This window comes from Pseudorca crassidens, chromosome 3 (genome assembly GCF_039906515.1).
Source record: "Pseudorca crassidens isolate mPseCra1 chromosome 3, mPseCra1.hap1, whole genome shotgun sequence".
Classification (NCBI taxonomy): Eukaryota; Metazoa; Chordata; class Mammalia; order Artiodactyla; family Delphinidae; genus Pseudorca; species Pseudorca crassidens.
In genome coordinates this window covers 59,187,403-59,211,291 of record NC_090298.1, presented here as the reverse complement: position 1 = coordinate 59,211,291, position 23,889 = coordinate 59,187,403, and the positions used below count along the sequence as shown (strand labels likewise).

At 40.3% G+C, this 23,889-nt stretch overlaps 1 non-coding gene and 1 pseudogene across 1 annotated transcript; both read left to right on the top strand.

Moving 5' to 3' along the window:
* Positions 1-1,735: 1,735 nt before the first annotated feature.
* LOC137220720 (large ribosomal subunit protein uL22-like) lies at positions 1,736-2,301 on the top strand (annotated as a pseudogene).
* Positions 2,302-23,360: 21,059 nt separating this feature from the next.
* On the top strand, positions 23,361-23,467 carry LOC137222916 (U6 spliceosomal RNA). The gene has a single exon (XR_010942681.1). It is a non-coding gene; the product is annotated as a U6 spliceosomal RNA (small nuclear RNA).
* Positions 23,468-23,889: the final 422 nt, after the last annotated feature.

Sequence of the window (23,889 nt, the reverse complement as noted above, 5' to 3'; positions counted from 1 at the left end):
CATTGCTGCACGCGGGCTATCTCCAGTTGTGGTGAGCGGGGGCTACTCTTTGTTGCAGTGCATGGGCTTCTCATTGCAGTGGCTTCTCTGTGTTGTGGAGCACAGGCTCTAGGGCTTCAGTAGTTGTGGCACACAGGCTCAGCAATTGTGGTGCACGGGCTTAGTTGCTCCGCAGCATGTGGGATCTTCCCGGACCAGGGCTCCAACCTGTGTCCCCTGCATTGGCAGGTGGATTCTTAACCACTGCGCCACCAGGGAAGTCCACCCCCCTCCTTTTTTTAGTTTTTTTTTGTGGTGCACCGGGCCTTCGTTAGGGCGCACGGGCTCTTCACTGCAGGCTTCTCTCTAGTTGTAGTGCATGGTTATGTGGGATCTTAGTTCTCAGATTCTGTATTTGTCTATTTGGCATCCATTAATCCCTTGGACTTGGAACAGAAAAGTTCCAAGATCCCCTGACCAGGGATCAAACCTGTGTCCCCTGCATTGGAAGGTGGATTCTTAACCACTGGACCACCAGGGAAGTCCCTAGATGTCTATCCTTTTGTCCTACTTTATTTTTGTTACTAGCTCTCATCACCACCTGACTCGTTTGTGTGTCCCCTCACTCTGCACCACACAGAACTTAAGTTTTCCTAGAGCGAGGCACAGATTTTTGTTTTGTTAACAGCGAAGTTCCTACCACTTAGAACAGTGCCTGGCACACAGAGGGTGTAAAATATTTCCTAAATGATGAAATTTTATTTTTCCAGAGCAGCTGGCCTGTTAATGAGTACATGAATGGCCGAAATCTCCTTCAACTTTATAACTCTCATTGGGCCCGGAGATCCGTGAGAAGCCAGTGCTCTGGATCAATAAGACATGAATTTCTAAAAGGGAGTAAGTGGTTCAAAAACATATCCTGGGGAATCGCAGGATAAAACCCCAAGCAAGCTGGTTTGTGGAATTAATACTGGGGGTTAGGACAAGTGAGCAATTACCATTCCGGAATTATCAGGCCCTCCGCCATTCCTCTGAAAATGTGCCTGGCATTGGGTTATGGGCTCTGTAACTCCTAGGGATTAAGGAAAATACTTTCCTTTATCATTTAGGAATAGCGTCATGCCCCCCCATGAGGTTGAAGCAGGGTCTAGGAAGCATCTTAGCAAGGGTTGGCCCAGACACCCTTCAGTGTGTGCCGTGTGCTTTCCCTCCAGAAGGAGCCTGAATGACTGTGAACGCAGCTCACCAGTTGTACAACTCAGCTCAACACTGGTTCACACTTGATACTGGCAGCCTTTTCTCCCAATGAGCACATTTCAGAGGAAAGCTGCGTATCACACGGTGCTTATAATGATGTATCTCAAAAAGATCTGTATACCATGTAGGTAAAGAAAAGTCTAGCAATGCTGACCAAAACTATAGAGGCTTAAAACAAGGGAGGGGAGGTGGAGGGAAGAGAGGAAGGAAGGAATTTCTGCTCTCTGAAAGACAGGAGAACTTACATTCTCACTGGTATGCCCCATTGCCTCTGTGAAAAACGTCCCCCAAATAACTTTGATGCAAGCTGATGTGGAGGCTGATCCACTACTGACCTTAAGATGTTTCCTTTACCTAACCCAGATGCTATCATTTAGAACTAAAACTAGATCAATTTTTCTCTTAGTCTCAGAGGTTAAAGACGTTATGAGATTATTGAAATGAAGAAAGTTAAAGAAAGGAGAATCAGAGAATAAGAATTTGTAAGTCTCCTTTTTCCGGTAAGCGCCCTGAGGTTACCTCTAAAAATGGTTCGCTATTCACTTGACCCAGAAAACCCCACAAAATCATGCAAGTCAAGAGGTTCAAATCTTCATGTTCACTTTAAGAACACTCGTGAAACTGCCCAGGCCATTAAGGGTATGCATATTTGAAAAGCCACTAAGTATCTGAAGGATGTCACTTTAAAGAGGCAACGTGTGCCATTCCGTCGTTACAATGGTGGGGTTGGTAGGTGTGCCCAGGCCAAACAGTGGGGCTGGACGTACGGGTCAGTGGCCCAAAAAGAGTGCTGAATTTTTACTGCACATGCTCAGAAATGCAGAGAGTAATGCTGAACTTAAGGGCTTAGATGTAGATTCTCTGGTCATTGAGCACATCCAGGTGAATAAAGCCCCCAAGATGTGGCTCAGGACTTCCAGAGCTCGTGGTCGGATTAACCCATACATGAGCTCTCCCTGCCACATTGAGATGATCCTTACTGAAAAAGAGCAGGTTGTTACTAAACCCAAAGAAGAGGTTGCCCAGAAGAAACTGAAGAAATAAAACCTTATGGCCCGGGAATAAATGTCACAAAAAATAAATGCAAATAAAAGTAAAAAAAAGAAAAAGAATTTGTAAGTCTCTGTCAGGGGACAGAGGTCTAACAGGCAGGGCTAACCAAGCTGTCGTCTGCATGGACCCAGATAAAGTTGGGCCACAGCCACGCTGTTGTTTACTTGCCACCTGTGGCTCCTCTGTAACCGTCGCATTAACTGTTTGCAGCAGAGATGGTCTGCAAAGCTGAAAACATTGAATATCTGGCCCTTTACAGAAAAAGTTCGCTGATCTTCGGTAGCTATTAAAGGAGCAGCGTGACTTACCAGGCTATCGTGATCTTACTGAAATATTTCTGAGGACTGTGTAACGCCCTTCACTTTGAGTCCCTCTTTATCAAGCAACGTTCTGAATGTAATTGGGCTTCTGGAGTATGTTTCTCTATTAAAGAAAGAGGATGTGCAGACTTGCTACACGGATTTCCAAACATCCTGGACAGTTGTATTTCTCACTATAAACTACTAAACTGGGCTTCTGCCACAGTCTCTCACAAATTCACATGGTACACAAGTTTTCAGGGGGTCTAGCATCCCTTTATATTAGGTCCAGACCTGCAGGGCTGGAAGACTGTGCTCTGGACCTGAGGTGACCCCTCGGAGTCCGAGCCCCACGCTCTGACCTCACACAGCAATCACACTCACATCCCTTAGCGTATCAGGGAAGAATTTGAGCCAGGAGTAGCTTTGGTATTTGTGAACTTCAATTTCTAGGCCTCTTACCTTTTACTTTTTTTTTTTTTTTTTGGCTGTATTGAAGGAATTACATGAATACAATTTTAAAAATCAAATAGAAATACAGGATTAAAACAAAAATAATAGTCACCTCCCCAAGGTCCTCCTGATCTCCAATTCCCACTATCCAGAAGAACAGTTTTCAAATCTTCTCATTGTATTTTTTCATATTTGCCTTCATAATTCTAAATAACACGCTAAATCATGCTCTTTGCAGGACAGTCATATCAAGTAAATAATGGGTCCCCCCACCTTTTTTTAAACAATCCTTTGGAGTTGTCCTACTCTGTGACCTGCGCTGACTGATCTCTCGGCTTCTGTGCAACTGTAACCATGTAGCTTCCGTTCAGCATTGTTTGGGGGTTCCTACAGTCTCCTGTTTGAGTTTCTCATTTTCTAGACCCTGTGTCTTTTCACTCTGAGTTGATGGAGCACATCTTTCTGTTGCTTCATGAGAAAGAATGAATAGAAGATAAAATTTTCATTGCCTTGCCTGTTTGAAAAAGTCTTCATTATACTCTCACATGTGACTGGTAGTTTATCAGGGTGTGAAATTCCAGGTGACAGTCCTGTCCTCTCAGAAGCTGTAGGCATTTGCCCATTGTCCTCTAACTTCCTATCTCTCTGTGCCATTCTAATTCCTGATCTTTTGTATGCTTTTGAGGACTTCTCTTTTGCTCAGGTGTCCTGAAATTTTGTCACAATTTATGTTGGTGTGGATCATTTTTTAATTCATTGAACTGGGTAGTTAGTGGTCCTTTTAAATCTAGAGGTTCATACGCCTCAGTTTGGGAAATTTTCTTTTCCTTTTTCATAATTTCCTGTCCTTTTTTTTTTTTTTTTTTGATTCTTTTTCTGGAAGTCTTCTTGATTGACAATTTGGGCTCTCTTGATCAGTCTCGTAACAGTTTTGTCTCTTACATTTTCTATCTCCTTGTCATTTTGTTCAGCTGTCTGAAACATTTCCTCTATTGTATTTTTGATACAATACTTGTCACCTTCTAGTGACATTCTTATTTCTGCTAGCATGTTTTTAATTCTAAAAACCTTATTCTCGGACTTCCCTGGTGGCACAGTGGTTAAGAATCCACCTGCCAATGCAGGGGACATGGGTTTGAGCCCTGGTCTGGGAAGATCCCACATGCAGCAGAGCAACTAAGCCCATGCGCCACAACTACTGAGCCTGCAAGCCACAACTACTAAGCCCATGTGCCACAATTACTGAAGCCCGCACACCTAGAGCCCACGCAACGAAGAGCAGCCCCCGCTTGCCGCAACTAGAGAAAGCGTGCACACAGCATCAAAGACCCAATGCGGCCAAAAATAAATAAATAAATAAAAGAAATCAACTCCTTTTAAAAATAAAAAAAATAAAAACCTTATTCTCTAAATTAAAACAATTTTTTTATGGCATTCTGTGGTTTCAGCAATGGAGTATCTTCTCAGATCCCTTTGAGGGTTTTAATTATAAATTTTTTAACATTTTCTTCTGTTCCCTGCATTATGTGCTTTCTTTGGTTCCTTTTCTCCCTTTATTTTAGTCTCTGTTTCATAGTGGATGTTCCCTCAATCTGGTAAGCCATTGCTGGAAACTCAAACTTAAGAGTGAGGCAACTACTTGTTCTTACCTTTTGATAATAAAGGAAGATGATCCAGAAGTACTTTTCCACCAAAACAATTAGAAAATTGGGAAAAAAATAGGAAAAAACTACTTCCAGACATTGGACAACAGGCAGCACAGAACTGTGATCCCTGTGGAAAGGGGAACAAGTGGGGTAAGCCTCACTACCATCTTGGTTTTCTGCCTGGAGACAATGCCCAGACTGTGGGACAGGAAGGAGAAACCTAAACAGAGACTGGAGTCTGGAGAGGTCAAGGTGGCTAAAATTTTCAGGGCAGAGTACTTAAAAGGTAGAAATTACACGGCCATCCAGAAATCTGCATAGGGTCTCTCTTGATAGGCTGAGCCCAATCTGCTTAGGCATATGGTGAAATTCCACTAGACAACAATGGCAAAGAATAATTGAAATAGAGCTATGAGATAAATCTCAGATCTCACAGGGCTGAAATCCTTTCAAGTACCCACCAGAGTGGAGAGGTCTCATTGAATACCTACCTACCCAGAGCATTCCATAGAGATCCCAAAAGGACCTTGACTTAAAAGTGGGGCTAAATTGGCTTTAGGATAATGGTTACTCTAGAACTCCCTTAAAAGAGTGAAAAAACAAATTTCAAAGGGATCAAACTAATCCACAAGTAACTTAAACTGCCTACCATAAAAAATTCAACATGCTTTGAAAGAAAATAAAACCAGCAGTTGGTGACATAAAATTCACAATGTTGGGCATCCTGTCAAAAATGACCAGCCATATGAAGGAGCAGGAAAATGGGGCCCTTAACTAGAAGAAAAATCAGTTATTAAAAACAGACTAAGAAATGATAGAGGTGATGGAATGAGCAGCAAGTACATTAAAACAGCTGTTATAAAGACGTCCCATATGCTCAAGGATATAACAGAAAATCTGGATCTGATGGGAAGAGAAATGAAAGATATATAAAGATCAATGGGAGTTTTTTAGAGATGAAAAATATCTGAAATAAAAAATATACTGGTTGGGATTAACTGATTAGATACTGCAGAAGAAAAGATCAGTGACTTGAGGATGTAGCGATAGAAACTACCCAAATTGAAACACAGAGTGGAAAAAAAAGAAAACATTGAACAGAGCCTCAGTGAACTATGGGACAATATCAAGCTAACATACATGCAATGGGGGAAGGGGTTACAAGAGAAATATTTGAGGAAAGAATAGTCAAAAAAGTTTCAGATTTGATTAAAACTATAAACACACTGATCCAAGAATCTCAAAGAAATCTAAGTAAAAGAAATAAAGAAAATCAATCAAATTGCCAAAAATCAATAAAAAAGAATCTTCAAAGCAACCAGAGGAAAAAAAGCAAACTGTACACACAGAACGAAGATAAAATTTAAAGCAGACTTCTCATTAGAAACTGCACAAGCCACACTGAAAGAAAGAAAAGTTCAACCTAGAATTTTACATCTATCAGAAGTACCTTTTTAAAACTACAAATAGAACTACCATATGACCCAGCAATCCCACTACTGGGCATATACCCTGAGAAAACCATAATTCAAAAAGAGTCATGTACCAAAATGTTCATTGCAGCTCTATTTACAATAGCCCAGAGATGGAAACAACCTAAGTGCCCATCATCGGATGAATGGATAAAGAAGATGTGGCACAGATATACAATGGAATATTACTCAGCCATAAAAAGAAACGAAATTGAGCTATTTGTAATGAGGTGGATAGACCTAGAGTCTGTCATACAGAGTGAAGTAAGTCAGAAAGAGAAAGACAAATACAGTATGCTAACACATATATATGGAATTTAAGAAAAAAAATATCATGAAGAACTTAGGGGTAAGACAGGAATAAAGACACAGACCTACTGGAGAACGGACTTGAGGATATGGGGAGGGGGAAGGGTGAGCTGTGACAGGGCAAGAGAGAGGCATGGACATATATACACTAACAAATGTAAGGTAGATAGCTAGTGGGAAGCAGCCGCATAGCACAGGGATATCGGCTCAGTGCTTTGTGACCGCCTGGAGGGGTGGGATAGGGAGGGTGGGAGGGAGGGAGACGCAAGAGGGAAGAGATATGGGAACATATATATATGTATAACTGATTCACTTTGTTATAAAGCAGAAACTAACACACCATTGTAAAGCAATTATACCCCAATAAAGATGTTAAAAAAAAAAAGAAATACCTTTTTAAAATAAAGGCTTTTCAAACAACCAAAAGTTGAGAGAATTCATTGCCAGCAGACCTGCAATACAAAAGAATGTTAAAAGAAGATCTTCAAGTAGGCGTAAATTGACACCAAATGAAAACTTGGATTTACACAAAAGAATGAAGAATGCTGGAAACTGTAAATACGTAGATAATTATAGAAGACATGGTTTCCTTATTTAAAATTTTTCTTTAAAAGATAATTATTTAAATTTCTAAAAATTGAAACATATCGTGGGGTTTAAAACATCATTAAAGTAGAATCTATGACAGTAGCATAAGAATGGGTGGTTTTCTGGAGAATGGAAGTATTCTGTTTTAAGTTTCTTAAAATATACTTTTATTTGAATGGAGGCTGTGATAGATTAAAGACATAAACTGTAAACCCTAGGGCAAATATTTAAAAATTAAAAACAACAAAGAGGTATATCTATGAAACCAATGGTGGAGATTAAATGGAATCATAGAACATACTAAATTAATTTAAAAGGAGGCAGGAAAAGAGAGAAAAGGGAACAAATAACAATGTAGAAAACAAATGACAAGGGACTTCCCTGGAGGTCCAGTGGTTAAGACTTTGCCTTGCAATGCAGGGGGTGCGGGTTCAATCCCTGGTCAGGAGCTAAGATCCCACATGCCTGGTGGCCAAAAAACAGAAACATTATTGTAACAAATTCAATAAAGACTTTAAAAATGGTCCACATCAAAAAATCTTAAAAAAAAAATGACAAGATAATAGATTTAAACCGAATTATAATAATAATCAAATTACGTGAAAATTAGCTAAACACCCCAATTAAATGTAGACATTATCACACTTGGTTGTGAGGGGAGGAAGAAAAATCCATGTCATATGGCTTTTTTTTTTTTAATGCTGTCTTGACCCAATCTTGAGACCCTGGCTAGAGGCCAGTCAGTTCCCCTTCTTGAGCAGTTGATAAAATCCACACCCCAATCACTTCCTTATTCGGGGCTTTCACACTCCTGGCCACCATACACCAGCTCTAATTGACCAGCAGCCAGACACCAGACAACTTGGGACAGCCCCTGTGCCCCAGAGCCCTTGAAATTATTTCAAGTAGCCAGTCCACCGGGAACCTGAAAACCCTAGCTAACCCCATGCAACTTACCATACGTAAACTGTCTTCTACAGCTCCAGCTTGCCGTTACACCTGGTGCAGATCCCTGTGTGGCACTGACTGGCAGCCTGCTCTCCTTTGGACCTGTAAGTAACAGAGTTCTGGCTTTCAGCTCTCTGAATGTCACTGTGTTGTGTCATGCCATCAAAAGAATCTTTAAATCTTATAAAACAACCCATCTATATGCTGTCTATAAGAAACCTACTTACAGTATAGAAACAAATAGGTTAAAAGTAAAGTCATGGGAGGGCTTCCCTGGTGGCACAGTGGTTACGAATCCGCCTGCCAGTGCAGGGGACACAGGTTTGAGCCCTGGTCTGGGAAATCCCACATGCCGCGGAGCAACTAAGCCCATGCACCACAACTACTGAGACTGCGCTCTGGAGTCCATAAGCCACAACTACTGAGCCCACGTGCCACAACTACTGAAGCCCGCATGCCTAGAGCCCATGCTCCGCAACAAGAGAAGTCACTGCAATGAGAATCCCGCGCACCGCAACAAAGAGTAGCCCCTGCTCACTGCAACTAGAGAAAAGCCCACGCGCAGCAACGAAGACCCAACACAGCCAAAATTAATTAATTATTTAATTATTTTTAAAAAGTAAAATCATGGGAAAAGGTAGGCCATGCAATTACTAATCATAAGAAAGCTGGGGGGGGCTGTATTGGAGTATATTCAGATAAAATAATATCCTTTGAACAAAGAATATTAGAGACAAAAGATATATTTCATAATGATAAAGGGAACAGTTTGTCAAGAAGACATAACAATTCCAAGCGTGTTGGCACACAATAACATAGCTTCAAAATACATGAAACAAAAACTTTTGGAACTTCAAGGAGAAGTAGACAAAGTTAAAATTTTTGTTGAAGATTTTAATACTTTCTCAATAATGAATAGTTGAAGTTGACAGAAAATGAGTCAGCGTATAAACAATTTTATAATACTCTCAACTGATTTGACCTAATTGATGTTTATGGAATATTCCACCCAACAACAGAGTACACATTCTTTTCAAATGAACATAGAACATTCACCAAAGTAGAACATATTGTGGGCCATAAGACAAGTCTCAATGGATTTAAAAAGATCAAAATGCCACAAAGTATAGTCTCTGCTCAATAGAATTAAATTTAAAGTCAGTAGCAGAAAGGTACCTGGAAAAAAACCCCAAATAGTTGAAAATTAAGCAGCATATGTCGAAATAAGAAGTCAAAGAAGAAATCACAAGAGAAATTGGAAATATTTCGAACAGAATGAAAATGAAACCCTATATATCGACATTTGTGGGACACAGCTATATAGCAGTGCTTTAAGGGAAATTTATAGCATTAAATGCTTCTTTGAGGAAAAAAGAAAGATCTAAAATCAGTGCTCTACATTTCCACTTAAGAAACTAGAAAAAGAAGGGCAAGTTAAACCCAACATAAGCAGAAGAAGGGAAATGAGATGACAAATCAATGAAATAAGTAGGAAATGGGCAAAGAATAGAGAAAATCAAACCTAAAACTTGGTTTGTGAAAAGATCAGAAATGAAGCACTTCGAAGAAGCTATTGACCCATAGGTTTCATTGGTGTTTCTGTCTTGGTTGAGCATTAAAATCCCCTGGGGGAACGTAAAAAAGCTCCGATCCTGGGCTGTCCTTCTGACCCATTACATTAGATCTCTGGAAGTGGAACCTAGGTATCTGTATATATTAAAGGTTCCAAGTGATTCCGGTGTGCAGCCAAGTTTGAGAGCCACGGCTGAGAGATCAAGCAAAGCCCTACCCTATCATACACTTGTCAGTATCCATCTTGGGCTGGTCAGTCTCTGGATTAGAAACCTCTCATCTCTTCCTTGGATTATATATGTCTGGCTGCTGGTGTTCTAAGAGTGAAGCAGGAGAAGGAGGCTGGGATCTCTCCCATTTCATCTGCAGACCTTCACCCAGTTTCAGTATGGTGTCTCAGCCCTACTTGGGTCCCCTAAGCCAGATCCTCTCTGATTCAGTTTCAGGAGTCAATCTTGAGTTTCCTGCCAAGCTGCAGAGAGGCCGTCATCTGGCTGTGCTGGGTGAGGAAGGGAATCTAGGAGGCTCACTGGGCCCGTGTATTCAATCCATCTTCCAGTTTCAGCCCTATTCTTCACCCCTGCTTTCAGATTCCTACGGCTTTCCAGGGTTCTGAGCAAATGAACTGCTTTCTTGCTGGCTTCCCCCACTGCAGGCTTTGGTTTCTGTTTTCTTTGGTCTGATAGGTCAGTTAACATACTCCAGCTCCCCCAAACTTTTTTCTTTTGATTTATCGTGTCTCAGTTACCTCCATTTCCATTCTCTTGAATGGCAATCAAGAGGTTTATGGCTCTCATTTATGGCTTTTTTTCCTCCTTTACTATTATTTTAGTGGGATTTCAGAAGACAGTGGAGATAAAACCAAGTGTGGAATCTGCAAAGTTTAACCGGAAATTTTCCAGAGTCTTTTTTAAAAATCAGAGTACATAATTATGGTAATCACTTCCAATCAATTACCTTCACAGGAGTGTAGAATGTGAGCTGTATGGCCCCTGGGATTTAGGAGTACTAGCACGGAGTATGATAACGGCTCTCCTGCTCAGAGTTCACAATGTATAATTTATCCTAAGCCTCTACATAACGTGAAATTGCACCACAGAACTCAGATTTGACTGGTGACAGTGCGCTGGTAAATGTTAACACTGGCACTCCAAAAAAAAGACCTGATCTGTAGCCTTTGCTCAAATACTCCCACCATGACAGTCAAGCTATCCCTGTCATCAAGGAAAAGTTGGGAGAAGATGAACAATAGCAGACCATGACATTCTATTTCCATGTAGAGAATTTCCTCAAGAGCATATAGATAATAGTAAATGTAAAAAGAAATTAGTTCCAAGTGTAATGAGTTCCAAGTGTTTATTACATTTGTTTTTAACATAATTTATTTAATTGTGTTCACATAATTCCATTTCTAATCATGGCTGTTTAACAACCAGCTTGCAAAACTCCACCTCTCACAGGCTGGAACAAGTTTGGGGCCAAGGGGTTAAGGAAGGCTTTCCTGAGGAGGTGACATTGAACCTGAAGGATGACTTGGAATTATTAAAATTAGCTATACAGAAGGGATGAGGATACCCGCTCCAGGCAGGAACATTAGCACGTAAGCAAGTCCTGGGACTAAAGAGGGTCTGTCATACTTGAGAAACAGAAGGCAAAGAAAGTGAGGAAAAATGTGGGAAAATGAGATTAAAGAGAAAGACAGGGACCCAATGATGCAGAACCTTGTAGCCCATGGAGAGGATTTGGGACTTTATCCTAAGTGCAATGGGAAATTATTGAAGGTTTAAGCAGGGGAGTGAAAATCAGATTTAAGTGTTTAAAATATTATTCTTGGCATGGGTTAAAGGACTCAAGAGTGGATGAAAGACATGAAAAGCACAAGGAACAAAAGAAAAACATAGATCAATTGGTCTTCATCAAAATTAACAACTCTTGTCCATCAAAGGATGCTACCAAGAGAGTGAAGAGACAACCCACAGAATGGAGAAAATATTCAAAGTCATATATCTGATAAGGGCCCAGTATCCAGAATATATAAAGGACTCTCACAGCTCATCAACAAGAAACCAAACAAGCCAATGAAAAAAAGGGCAAATGGCTTGAATAGACATTTCCACAAGAAGGTATACAAATGGCCAACAAGCACTTGAAAAGATGCTCAACGTCATTAGTCACTAGGGAAATATAAGTCAAAATTAAGTGAGATACTACTTCACAACCATTAAGATGGCTATAATTAAAACCAAACAGAAAATAACATGTGTGGTAAGGATGGAGAAATTGGAACCCTCCAGTTTCTGGTGGGGATGTAAAATTGTACAGCCACTATTAGAAAATTTTGGCAGTTCCTCAGTAAGTTAAACATAGATTACCACATGAGCCAGCAATTCCACTCTTAGGAATATATACCGCCCAAGATTGAAAACAGGTGTTATAACACTTGTACATAAGTGTTCATAGCAGCACTATTTACAGTAGCCAAAGGTAGAAACAATCCAAATGTCCCTCAACTGATGAATGGTCCAACAAAATGTGGTATATGTACACACTTGAATTTATTTGGCCATGAAAAGGAATACAGTACCGATACATGCTGCAACATGGATGGACCTTGAAAACATTAAGCTGAGTGAAAGAAGCCAGATACAAAAAGCCATGTATTGTATGATTTCATTTATATGAAATATTCAGAATAGACACATTCATAGAGACCATAGGTAAGTGGTCGCCAGGAGCCAAGGGGGAGAGTAAGGGGAGAATAAGAATGTTGCCTGATGAGCCTGGGGTTTCTTTGGGGATGGGGGTGATGAAAACTTTCTAGAACTAGATAAGGATGATGCTTGCACAACTCTGTGAGTGTGCTAAATGTCACTGAACTTACACTTTAAAATGGTTAAAATGGTAAATTTTATGTGTACTTTGTCACAATGAGAAAAACAATTGAAAGCAAGGACCCTGTTGGAAAAATGTCTGGTTGGGGGAATTCCCTGGCCAGCCAGTGGTTAGGAATTGGCTCTTTCACTGCCAGGGGGCCCAGGTTCAATCTTTGGTGGGGGAACTAGGATCCCGCAAAAACAAAAAGAAAATGTTTGGTTGGTAGAATTATGGGGACTTGGGCTTGAGGGGAGTGAGTCAAGGATAACGTCCAGGGTTTTGACAATCGTAACAGCAGGAGTGGTGATGCCATTTACCAAAATAGGAAATCCATTTCTAATCATGGCTGTTTAACAACCAGCTTGCAAAATGGAAAGATCCCGAGTTCCCCTTTGGGCACGTTGAGATTGAGATGCCTGAGAAACAGCAGAATTTCAGGAAGGCAGTTGGCTACCTGTTATGTCTTCCTTCTGCTGGTTACCTGTATCTCCAGGTAGCTGCTGTGCCTCCAGCCTTCCTGTCCATGTGTCATAAAAGCAGGTGTGGAGGATAGGGAAAATAGCTTTCCCAGAAATTCCCAGCTCAGTTCTCGTTAGTCAGATGAGGGTCACATGGGTACCCTTTGCTGCAAGGGAATGTGAAGAGTAATTTTGCTGGGCACATTGCCACACCTTAACAAAAGGCGATTCTGTTTATGAGGAAGAAACTGGAATGGATGTCGAGTGGGCAAATATCAGTGTCTACCATATGGTGTAATTAATGTCATGAGCAATTCCAGCAGGAGCTGGACAGGAAGGCTGGGAGATAATACCAGGTGGAGATTCAATATCCTCTGAACTTGTCATGGAGGCTGAGTAATTGCAATTCCTTTCATCTTTCCTCAGAGTTCATTTATGATTTTCAAAATTTAATCATTCTAGTAACTTTTCCCCAAGTCACTATGCCTCTCTAATATCTCCTGTGAGCCCAGATTTGAAGTCACTTTTCTGGTAAAGGAAGAATAGTGAGTAGAAATCATCCTCCCTCCACTGGGAAGTTCTATGCAATATGTGCATTGGTGCTATGCTCTAGAGAAATAAAGTTAACCACACAGATAGTTAGGCTAAGGTTCCTAACTTTTGTTTGAGACATAGGATATTGATAGCACGTGGAGCCAGGAAGGTTCTCAGTCACCCATGATTTGGTGAAATACTCATGTTCCTCCTCTACCTCAGTTAGAATTTTCATTGTTTGGCCTTTGCTCAAAGATGGGAACATCTAAGGAACAAAATAAACTTTCCACTCTTCATGAGTAAGCCTAATCTAAAACAAATTTAGTTTTAAGTTACAAAAAAAAAAAAGCCATGCCATTTAAAAAATGTCAACTAACACAAAATGACTGAATTTTTACACTTCACTTTTAACATGTGAGTACCCTTGGAAACCTCAGGACTGAAATGTCTGATGCTATTCCAGCCAGGCGAGCTCAGAGGGGCAGTTAGGCAGACGCTGACTCCTGGGAGTGAGTCTGCACTTGAGAATTACTGTTGGGGCAGGTGATGTCATTTTCCTTTACTTGCTTCAAGAGACCAGTGTTTAATTAATGTTTGCTCTGTGACTGTAGGAGAAAATATCACCTTTCTTTCCTGTTCCACAAGGCTCTGTTGCCTCATTTATAAAACATACAACCGTTCCTTTAGGTAATTTCACTTGTAAGCATTAAATTCCACTCTGGTTTTTTTTTTCCTCTTTGTGGTTTTAAGGAAACAAAATCTAGAAAGTAAAAAATTGAAACGGCAGACCATAGTATGGCATCCTGGAAAGAGCCCCAACTGGGGACTCAGAATACTGTGGTTCTTGTCATGGATCTCCTAACAGATCTGAGCAAGTCCCTTCGTGTTTCTGGGTTTCTAACTCCTTTAGCTGAAAAAAAAAAGGGGGCTGGTTGTTGGGAAGACTTTAATGGCTAATCCCCAAAGTCCTTTAAGCTTTAATATGCTGTCATTTTTATTATGTAAGCCAAGGTGTTGGGTAGATATAGTAGTAAATTTTGCTTCCAGCTTCAAATACAGGAAAAATTACTTATTTTGGGTTAATTATTTAGATGTTTTTCATAATCGATGATTTGGAGATAAGCAGCCATTGACTAAATGGCTTAACAACATCAGGGATAGCATCTTTTTTTCCCCCCAGCTTTCTAGAGGTATAATTGTCATAGAGTCCACATAATTTAAATGTACAATATGATGAATTTTGACATTTGTATATATCCATGAAACCGTCACAACTCTCAAGATAGTGAACATGTCCATCACCCTCAAAAGTTTCCTCCTTCCCCTGTATAATCCTTCCTTCCTGTCTCTCCCCACACTCCTCAGGCAACCATTCATCTGCTTTCTGTCCGTATAGATTAGTTTGTATTTTCTAGAATTTTATATAAATAGAATCAACAGTATGTACTCTTTTCATCTGACTTCTGTCACTCCGCATAATTATTTTGAAGTCCATCCATGTTGCAGCGTTATATCAATAGTTCATTCCTTTTAGTTCTGAGTAGTGTTCCATTGTATGGATGCATCGCAGATGGTTTATCCATTTACTTCCTGAAGGGCATTTGGTATGGTGCCAGTTTTTGCTATGAATCTTTGGGTAAAAATCTCTGTGTGGACATATATTTCTTTTTCTCTTGGGTAAATACCTAGAAATGGAATGGCTGGATCATATGGTAAGTAAATGTTAAATTTTTTTTTTTTAAGGAAGTTGCCAAGCTGTTTCCAACATGGCTCCACCAGTTTACCTTCTCACCAGCACAGTATGAGAGTTCCAGCTCTTCATCCTTTAGCCAACACTTGGTATGGTCATTTTTTTTTTTTTTTTAATCTTAGCCTTCCTAATAGCTGTATAGTGGTACCACACTGTGTTTTTAATTTGCATTTCCCTAACAGTGTTCTCTTTATGTGTTTATTTCCATGTATTTTCTTGGTGAAGTGTCTGTCCAAAATGTTGCCCATTTCTTAATTGGATTTTTGTTTTCTTTTTATCAAGTTTTGAAAGTTCTTTCTCTACTCTGGAAACAAGTTTTTTATCAGATATGTGTTTTGCAAATATCTTCTCCCAGTATGTGGCTTACCTATTCATTCTCTTTACTGTGTTGTTCAAAAAGCAGACATTTTTTATTTTGATAAGTTTCAATTTATAAATTATTTCTTTTATGAATTATGCTTTTAGTGTCGTATCTAGAAATCTTTGTGTAACCCAAAGTCACAAAGATTTTCTACACTTTCTTCTAGAAGTTTTTTTTTAATGTAGCTTTAGATTTTACATTTAGATCTATGATCTATTTTGATTTTTGAGTTAATTTTGTATATAGTATGAGGTATGGCTCAGACTCCACTTTTTTTTTCTTTTTGTATATGGATATTCAATTATTCCAGCATAATTTGTTTGTTTGTTTAATGTTTTTTATTGTGGTAAAAGTCACATAATATAAAACATACTATTTTAACCATATTTAACTGTGCAGTTCAGTGGCACTAAGTACATTCACATTGTTATGCAACTCTCACCATCATCCATCTCCTGAATTTTTCACCTTCCTAAACTGAAACTCTGCCCCCATTAAACATTAACTCCCCATTCCCCCTCCTCACCTCCTTCCACCACTGGGCTCCCGGCATCTACCAATGTACTTTCTGACTCTATGAATTTGACTATTCTATGTACCTCATATAAGTGGAATCAAACAGTATTTGTCTGTACCTACTGTATATTGGAATGCATTTTTTTTTGGAATGCATTTTTAAGGTTAACTTAATACATGTCCTACAACCAGATTGTACCTTCTTTTTTTTTTTTTTTTTTTTGCCCTGTGCTATACAGTAGGTTCTCATTAGTTATCTATTTTATACATAGTAATGTCTATACGTCAATCCCAATCTCCCAATTTATCCCACCCCCCGTTTCCCCGCCTTGGTGTCCATATGTTTGTTCTACATCTGTGTCTCTATTTCTGCTTTGCAAATAGGTTCATCTGTACTATTTTTCTAGATTCCACATATATGTGTTAATATACAATATTTGTTTTGCTCTTTCTGACTTGCTTCACTCTGTATGACAGTCTCTAGGTCCATCCACATCTCTGCAAATGGCACAATTTTGTTCCTTTTTGTGGTTGAGTAATATTCCATTGTATATATATGTACCACATCTTTTTTATCCATTCCTCTGTTGATAGACATTTAGGTTTCTTCCATGTCCTGGTTATTCTAAATAGTGCTGCAATGAACATTGGGGTGCATGTATCTTTTGGAATTATGGTTTTCTCCAGGTATATGCCTAGGAGTCTGCATTATTTGTTGAAAAGATTATCCTTCTATAGTGAACTGCTTTTGTAATTTTGTGAAAAATAAGTTATCAATATATGTGTGGACTTATTTCTGGTATCTCTATCCAATTTTATTCATCTCTTTATCTGTGTCAGTATCATCCTGTCTTTTTATAATTTATTGATTTTTTGGCCACACTGCACAGCATGTGGGATCTTACTTCGCCGATCAGGGATCGAACCCACGCCCCCTGCAGTGGAAGTACAGAGTGTTAACCACTGGACCACCAGGGAAGTCCAGTATCACCCTGTCTTGATTATTGTAGCTTTGTAATGTCTTGAAATCAGGTAATTTAATTCCAACAATTTTTTTCAAAGACAGTTGGCTAGTTTTGGTCCTTTGCAGTACAATATGAATTTTAGAATCAGTTTGTCAATTTCTACAAAACAGCTTCCTGGGATTTTGGTTGAGATTCATGAAATCTACAGATTGGGGAGGAATGGCATTGTAACAGACCCATAAACACAGTTGATCCATCCATTTATTTGTGTCTTAAATTTTCTTTCAATAAAGTTTGCAGTGTACAGATGTTGAACATTTTTGTTAGATTAATCTTTAAGTATTTTGTAAATTTTGTGCTATTGTAATTGGTATTATTTTTAAAATTTTCAATATCTGGTTGTCCATTGCTAGTATATAGAAATACAGTCGACTTTTATAGGTTGTGCATGTATCTTGCAACCTTGCCAAACTCACTTGCTCATTTTAGAAGCTTTTTTGTAGATTACACTGGGTTTTCTACAGATCATGTCGTATGTAAATAGTTTTATTTATTTCTTTCCAATCGGTATGCTTTTTATTTCTTTTCTGTTTGACTTGTTTGTTTTTGCCTGATTGCACTGCCCTCAAGGGCAATGTTGAATAGAAGTGTTGAGAGTCATCTTCTTTGCCCTGTTCCTGATCTTAGGAAGAAAGCATTCAGTCTTTCATCAAGTATGATGTTAGCTGTACATTTTTGTAAATGTCTTTTATCAGGTTAAGGAAAATTCCTTCTATTCCTAGTTTGCTGAGAGTTTATATCAGGAATGGATGCTGAATTTTGTTAAATGTTTTCTTCATTTATTGAGATGATCATATAAAGTTGTTTGGTTTTTTGTTTGTTTATATGGTGAATTACATTGACAGATTTTTCAAATGTTAAATCAATCTTGCATTTCTAATGTCTGTTTAGAATTTTTGCATCTATATTCAGGGGGGATATTAGACTTTAGTTTTCTTTTCTTGTAATGTCTTTATCTGGTTTTAGTCTCAGGGTAATATGGCCTCATAAACGGAGTTGGGAAGTATTTTCCTCATCATCAATTTTGGGGGGAGAGTTTCTGTAGGATTAGTTTTCTTAGAGTTATAGTAACATTATCTAGGATTAATATTCCTTAAATGTTTGGTAGAATTTATGAGCAACGCCACGTGGACCATGTTTAAATTCAATTTCTTGATATAGAGCTATTCAGGTTATCTATTTCTTTTTTTTTTTTTTGCGATACGCGGGCCTCTCACTGTTGTGGCCTCTCCCGTTGTGGAGCACAGGCTCTGGACGCGCAGGCTCAGCGGCCGTGGCTCACGGCCGCAGCCGCTCCGCGGCATGTGGGATCTTCCCAAACCGGGGCACGAACCCGTGTCCCCTGCATCGGCAGGCAGACTCTCAACCACTGTGCCACCAGGGAAGCCCTATTTCTTTTTTTAAAAAAATAAATTTATTTACTTATTTTTGGCTGAGTTGGGTCTTTGCTGCTGCGTGCGGGCTTTCTCTAGTTGCGGCGAGCAGGGGCTACTCTTTGTTGTGGCGCACGGGCTTCTCATTGCGGTGGCTTCTCTTGTTGCGGAGCATGAGCTTTATGCATACAGGCTTCAGTAGTTGTGGCTTGTGGGCTCTAGAGCACAGGCTCAGTAGTTGTGGCGCACGGGCTTAGTTGCTCCACGGCATGTGTGATCTTCCCGGACCAGGGCTCGAGCCCGTGTCCCCTGCATTGGCAGGCAGATTCTTAACCACTGCACCACTAGGGAAGCCTCTCTGTTTCTTTTTGAGTGAGCTTTTCTGTGGGTCTTTCAAAGAATTTTTCCATTTCATCTAAGATATCAAGCTTACTCCATAAAATTATTCATAATATTCCACTATTATCCTTTTAATATCTGTAGAATCTGTGGTGATATTACTTTTATTATTCCTGACATTGGTAACTTTTGTCTTCTTTCTTTTTTTCCTATTAACATTTATCAGTTACATATATTGATCTGCCCCGAGGACTGGCTTTTGGTTTCATTGATCTCTTTTTTCTGTGTTCTATTTCATTGATTTCTGCTCTTATGTTTATTATTTCCTTTCTGCTGCTTATTTTGGGTCTCACTGGCTCTTTTTCTAGGTGTTTTTTTTTTTTTTTTTTTTTGAGATGGAAGCTTAGACCACTGATTTGAGATCATTTATTTTAAAATCTTTCTTCTTTGCTAATATAGATACTTAGTGATATGACTTTCCCCCTAAGTCCTGTTTTAGTGGCATCCCATAAAATTTGATGTGTTGTTTTCTTTTTTTCTTCAATTCAAACTACTTTCTAATTTTCCTTTTGAGTTCTTTGATAATAGTTATTTAGAGAAGTGTTTAATTTCCAAATACTTAGGGATTTTCCACAGATCTTTCTGATATTAATTTCTAATTTACTTCCATGTGGTCAGGCAACATACCGTAATCCATTTGGTTTTTCTGCCCAGCCTCAGGTAATTTTCTTACATGCACGTGTTGATCAGTATTTGGCTGAAACTCAAGGAGAACCCTCTGCAGATCTCTGGATTTCTCTCTTTGTATAGCCCTCTCTTCTCTGGTACCCTGTCCTGCAAACCTAGCTGCCATTCCTCAGATTCTTCCTCTATCATTTCAATTCAAGAAGTCCACTGGGCTTTGCCTGGATTCCTGCTCCCTGTTCCACAGCCTAGAAACTCTTGTCAAGGCAGGAATCTGGGGCAATCATAGGGCTCACATTTTTTTTCCCCAGTCTCTTATGTATCACTCTTTTTCATTGCCTGATGTCCCAGTGTCTTGAAATCTGTCATTTCATATATTTTGTCCTCTTTTATGTTCATTTCAGGTAGAAGGGTAAACCTGATCCCTGTTATTCCATCTTAGCCAGAAGTAGAAATTTGGGGCGGGGGGTGGAGAGAGCTAGCTAGCATCTTAGTCTTTTTCTTGGAACTTCCCTCCTGCTTAGAGCCTAATGATCACAAAATGACTACTACATCACTAAGCATTATCTTTACATTTAAGGCAGGATTTAGTGCCAGCCATGCTTGCCCATTTCATTACAAATACAAATATTTTCCCAGAAGTTCCCTAGCAAGCTTATCTTTATACCTCATTGGTCATAATGAGACCATCCTTATCTGTGAGTCTGAGAAAGCAGGAAGCAGTGTGTCATGATTGGCTTAAGCTAGGTATGATTTATCACTAGACATATTGCCACCCCAAAAGAATTACAGAAGGAAAGAGAGAGGAACATAGGATATTGCATAGATAACTAGCAGGTTCTGGCACTGAGGCAACTACCAGTGTCTTTTCCAGAAAGTAAAATCAGCATCATTGCCTTGCACGTAATCCACAGAGACTTTCCTGACAGCTGCTTTCCAACCTCTCTATAGCTGATAAAAAGGTCCTATGCCCTGAGGACCAGCAATAACATTCTAGTGCTCTCTGAGGGCTACTTCTTACCTTCAAGAAGGACTTTGAAGCTCTGAAACATCAAACCAAAGAGAAATTATCAATTAAGCTGCTACTTGTTCAAGCCTCTGTGGTGAGATTTTCTGTTACTTGCTTCTAAATAAGTTAAAATAGCAAGTAGACATACCATCCAAGTGATGCCTACTTCATTAACTTCAAACACGACCTCAGAAGATTTCTTACAGCCCATCTGAGGATCCATTGTTTTGTTTATCCTGTTTGGCTCAGCTCAGAGGTGATCAGGGAGAATGGAGAGACAGTTAGTTCCTAGCGTTCTTCCCAGCAGTCATGGCACAGGAGTGCCAAGTTCCATACAAATTGATGAAGCACTTCACAAGCCTGCAAGCCTGACTTTTGGGCCAAGGAGGCATCTTATTTGGCCAAGGAGACATCCTTCTGTGCGAATGCTTGAGCTTTCATGTTTGGGTCACTGGCAGAGCCTCCAAGCACTTAGATGTTAACTTTCCAGAAAAAAAAAAAGCAATTATTATTTTTTAAAATTAATTAATTAATTAATTTATGGCTGTGTTGGGTCTTCGTTGCTGCGCGTCGGTTTTCTCTAGTTGCGGCGAGCGGGGGCTCCTCTTCTTTGCGGTGCACAGGTTTCTCACGGAGGTGGCTTGTCTTGTTGCAGAGCACGAGCTCTAGAGTGCAGGCTCAGTAGTTGTGGTGCACGGGCTTAGTTGCTCCGTGACATGTGGGATCTTCCTGGACCAGGGCTGGAACCCGTGTCCCCTGCATTGGCACGCAGATTCTTAACAACTGTGCCACCAGGGAAGCCCAAAAAAGCAATTATTTTTACACCAACATTTTAAGTCCTAAGACTGACTTATAGGTGTCAGGAAATAGGGAAAGTAGTTCTTATCTTTACCTAGTAAAGACAGACTTGACCTACTTTCCAAATGAGTCAGGTAAAGATACTTATTAAGTGAAGAGAGTCAAATAGTGTCTCTTTCCTGGATACCCAAACTAATTCTCCATGGAGCTTAAAATTGTTTATTTCATGAAATAGTTGCATGAGTTTTCAGCAGAATTTCCTGCTTAGGCCAATCTGGCTGAGAAAGATTCTTGGGTCTGCCGTGTCCTAATATTTGGGTGGTTAAGCACAAACTCTACAACTGAGCAGGATCTGTGGAAGAAAGGCCTGGGAGGGGTATCTGGCTTGGAGAGGATTGGAGGAGAGAGGTCCAGCTTGGAGGATATTACCCGGCTGGAGGAGGGGAAAGATGGGATCAGAGGAGAATTAACAGGTACTCCATTGAACATTACTTCTTATATTAGTAAGGATGAGCTAAGTTATGCTGCAATGACAAACAACCCCCAAATCTCAAAGGCTTTATGCAACAAAAGTTTATTTCTCTCTCATGCAAAGACGTTTGTGGGCCCAGGCAGATCTCTAGGGTGGTTGTCCTCTGCATGGTGACTGAGTTGTCCAGGCTGTTTCAACTTTTTTGGACCTTCCATCTCAACTTACAGCCTTCTCCATGATTGCCTCAGTGGTGCAAGAAAGAGCCTGGAGAATCACACATGGGCGTTTCACTGTCTCAGCCTGGAAATGATGTGCACCATTACATTGGCCATCACAACTAGTCATGTGGCCCTGTCCAACTGCAAGGAATATAAAAACTGAGAAGTGCAGTCTTTCGTATGCCTGGAATACAAAAGGAATCAGATATTGGTAGATAGAGTGATGTCAAATAGACTACTCTAATTTGTAAAACTTCTCTTAGAGAAGAATCCTGTCCCAAGTTGTCCCCCAGTTTAGAATTTCTTTCCAGGAGGGGTTCAGGGTCAGCCTTATGGTTGGAAGAAGTTTTAAGGGACTTATTTTGAAACTGCATTTACAAAGCCAGAAACAGCTGTATAGATTGAACATTTATTTCAGGCAACTTTGGAGGATGCTGGTGGAGGCTGTGAGTGAGCAAAATCCCCCAATCCCACCTCTTTCTCTCTTCCCTGCCTTGTCACTTACAGTGCCCAAGCTTCAAGTGCTTTAAGTACGATGCAGTGAGCATGTGCGCATTTGGTACCAGTCAAAACCCCCAAAGGGCAGGTCACCAATGGGCCCTCATGGGCAGGGAGGCCCGGGGAAGTGGTGTAGGCACCCATGAGACACTGGCTTCCACAACACGGCCCTTCAGTCTGTGCTGATACCTCGTTCCAACCTCTGTTTCCTGCAAACATCAGCAGTTCCACACCTTGCTATCCCAGTAATGCATCTTCTCAGGAAAGACCACTGGAAAAGTGCAATCAATAGATTAGATACTGCTGCAACTCTTGGAGCTCATCTCCTATTAGGAGTGGGTCCGTGTGTTTGTGCTGGAAAGAGCAGGAGAACAGAGAGTAGCACGCAGTTTTCTCAGCAGGACTGTGACAGTTAAGCACTCAACCCAGTCAGTGAGCTGGGAGGAGGGCAGACAGGAAGACGTGCAGCCAGATGACTCACAGCCCCTCCACCTTGGGAGGCTCTTATCAGTCTAGGGAATCCAATCAAATCACAGAGGTGCCAGGGACAGTGAGAGTTTTATCATCCGAAACAGCCACATTGGCCCTCCAGGTGGTATCTCAGCCATTTTCTGACCCTGCCAGATATGGTAACCAGATGTTGGTGTTGTGCTTTGTCCTCTCAAGGTTCAGCCGGCCTTGCACACACAACTGTGATATATTATGGGTCTGCCTAAGGGAAATGAAGAGCAAATAAACTTGTCTTTTGTGTTCCTTTTGTGCTAGTCCCCAAATAAGCAGATCTTCCCTTCTCCTCTATGTTAACTCACCCAGGAGGGCCCTCTCTGGTTATCATGCCCAGTCTTGGAAATTTCTCCTTAAATGTTCCTCTCTTAGTGCTCACTTCGGCAGCACATATACTAAAATTGGAACGATACAGATAAGATTAGCATGGCCCCTGCACAAGGATGACACGCAAATTCATGAAGTGTTCCATATTTTTTCAGTTAAGGGATACACAAAACAATTAGATGTAAAATATGGTATCGAAACAGTAATCATGAGGGGAGGAGAGTACAGATGCAGGGTATTTTAAAAGCATTTGAAATTAAGAGATCAGCAACTTAAAACAATCACATATAGATAGATAGACTGCTATACAAAATCTCACAGTAATCACAAACTAAAAATCTATAATAGATATACACACAAAAAAGAAAAAGGAATCCAGACACAACACTAAAGATAGTCATCAAATCACAGGAGAGGGGCTTCCCTGGTAGTGCAGTGGTTGGGAGTCTGCTTGCCGACGCAGGGGACACAGGTTCGTGCCCCGGTCCGGGAGGATCCCACATGCCGTGGAGCAGCTAGGCCTGTGAGCCATGGCCGCTGAGCTTGTGTGTCCGGAGCCTGTGCTCCGCAACG